Source organism: Salmo trutta, unplaced genomic scaffold (assembly GCF_901001165.1).
Source record: "Salmo trutta unplaced genomic scaffold, fSalTru1.1, whole genome shotgun sequence".
Taxonomy (NCBI): Eukaryota; Metazoa; Chordata; class Actinopteri; order Salmoniformes; family Salmonidae; genus Salmo; species Salmo trutta.
Genome location: NW_021822722.1, coordinates 272,649 through 275,109, shown reverse-complemented (window position 1 = coordinate 275,109; position 2,461 = coordinate 272,649). Strand labels below are relative to the sequence as shown.

General features: G+C 39.0%; 1 long non-coding RNA gene across 2 annotated transcripts; it reads left to right on the top strand.

Moving 5' to 3' along the window:
- The first annotated feature begins 1 nt into the window (after position 1).
- Positions 2–2,081, top strand: LOC115184016 (uncharacterized). Of its 2 annotated transcripts, XR_003874163.1 has the most exons (3): positions 2–13; positions 195–257; positions 488–2,081. It is a non-coding gene; the product is annotated as an uncharacterized LOC115184016 (long non-coding RNA). The 2 variants fall into 2 exon arrangements; XR_003874162.1 differs by having other exon boundaries at positions 10–257.
- The last annotated feature ends 380 nt before the right edge of the window (positions 2,082–2,461 follow it).

Sequence of the window (2,461 nt, the reverse complement as noted above, 5' to 3'; positions counted from 1 at the left end):
CACAGTGCAACAGGTAAGTTACTCGGTTGGTGGCAATCTACTGAAATGTACCATATTTTTTTAAGTACTTAGATTTACTAATAGCATTCATAGTCAGTCTTCGCAACCACTTCTCCTGTCACAAACATTATACTTGTCATGAACTTGTAATGTCCAGCCTCAGGATACTACATTCAATGTCAACATTCTTTTAGAATCTGACAACACATGCCACTGCTTTTGTGATAAATACCAGAGCCAAGCATCTTCTCTCACAGGTAAGCAGAGCATTTGGTTTGTTACATTATGCAGATCATTTTGTAGTGGTTCAGTGATGGTTGAGTTCATTCTCAGTGCTAGGTTGTCTACCTTACTATTGTTGACCCCTTATGTCCTTATGTTAATGAATATGTCATAAGAAAATGTGAATATCATAGGTATACATGATGGTGTGTTCCAACCTCCATGATTGATGACATCCCCACCTCTCTCACTGTCTCATTTTCAGAAAGGTGTGAATGACATTGTTGCTGGGGTACAGCAGTATCAATCATCACTATTGGACAACCTCAGGAAGCAGATGGAGGCAGTGCTAAAGAAGCATTCAGGAAGCACATCAGGTCAACTTGAAAAAGATGCAATGGATATAGTTGACAATTTCATTGACCCTTTTGCTGGCGTTGCAACAACATTTAGACAGGACAGTGTTATTAAGAAGCTGTTTGGACGCAGAGGAAATTCCAATTGCCTGAACCATATGCAGGATGAAATGTGGAGGATCAAAAGACATTTTCATCAAAGACAAATTATTTTATTATGTACCATTAGTCAAAAGTCTAGAGCAGTTCTTATCACACCCAAAGATTTTGTCTATGGTTGAAAAGGGACCCCAGATGTGCAGGGCAAGTTTTTTTCATGACATTGTTGATGGTGCTCTTCTAAAATCACATCCCTTATTTTCAGAGAAACCAAATGCATTGCAGATTGTTCTGTACACGGATGAAATAGAGATCTGTAATCCACTAGGATCCTTTGCATCAAAAAACAAGTTGTTAATGGTGTACTACACCCTAGGAAATATGAATCCAAAATACAGGTCTAAACTGGCTGCTATCAGGCTACTTGCCATGGCTAGATCAGCAGACCTCTGTCAATCTGGTGTAGATGTAATATTGAATAGAATCAAGGAAGACATGGATGCATTCATTGTACAGTGGGGTTAAAATGCTAACTATTAACGGCGAGAAAACGATATATGGTGCCATGGTCTCTCTGTCTGGAGACACCCTGGCACAACATGAACTAGCAGGGTTCAGAGGGTGTGGGCTTTGCCTACAGTAAGTGCAGACACTGAGTGTTCTTTTGAGGACATGCAGTCACACTTCAATGAGGATGCATATACTGAAAGGACATTGGAGAAGCATGTCAGACAGTGTGATGAAATAGAAAAGGCACAGACTGACTTGCTTCGCAACAGCCTGAGAACAACATATGGGATCAATAGAAGGAGCAAGTTAGTTGAATTCTCAGCCTTTGATATCATACAACAAACTCCGCAAGACATTATGCATGTAATTCTGGAGGGCATAGCCCCAATGTATTTTGAATCGTCTTGTGGTGTCAGGACAGATTGATCTGGACTCAGTGAATTCTGCTATTCTTGGTTTCTCTTATTCCCCTCTAGATGTTAGCGATCGGCCATCCCCAATTTCTGTTAGTACATTAACGTCAAGTGATGGAAAACTAAAACAGTCATCTGGGCAAATGCTTGTCCTGCTAAGGATATTGCCATTTGTTTTGGAGAGTTTGGAAGTCAATGCATATATACGACTGACAATTGAGCTAATAGAGATTGTACAGATAGTATTTGCACCTGTTCTTTCCATTGTGACTGTGTCTAGGTTGAAGTTACTCATTGTAAATCATTTGAAGCATTGGAAGGAGCTTTTTCCAGACCGCAATGTTACACCTAAACAGCTTTATATGATACATTTGCCATCACAGATAAAGTCATTGGGTCCAATGGTTAGACATATGTGTATGCGGTTCGAGTCTAAACATTGTTTCTTTAAACAATGGGCTTCCAAGCTCAATTAAAAAAATATTTGCAAGTCTTTGATCAATCAGAACCAAATATATGAAAGTTGCCAAAATGTTGACAGTTCAATGCACCCACTTTTTCAAATGAAAGGGAGATGAGACCTGTATCAGAGGTTAAAGATCTACAATAGTTACGTGGAAAATTGAGGGACTTCCTAGGTTTCAATGAAGTTAACCATGCTGTATCAGTCAAATGGGTTGTAATGAATACATAACTCAGAAGTCCATGATCTTTGCAAAAGTACTGAATGGTAATATGCCAGAATTTGGACTGTCAAAAACATATTTGTTGTTGATTCTCGGCTTTATTGTTTGGAATATCAACCATTTCAAACTATATGCTTTGATAGAAACATCATGTCTTATCAAGTTGAGGTCCCAC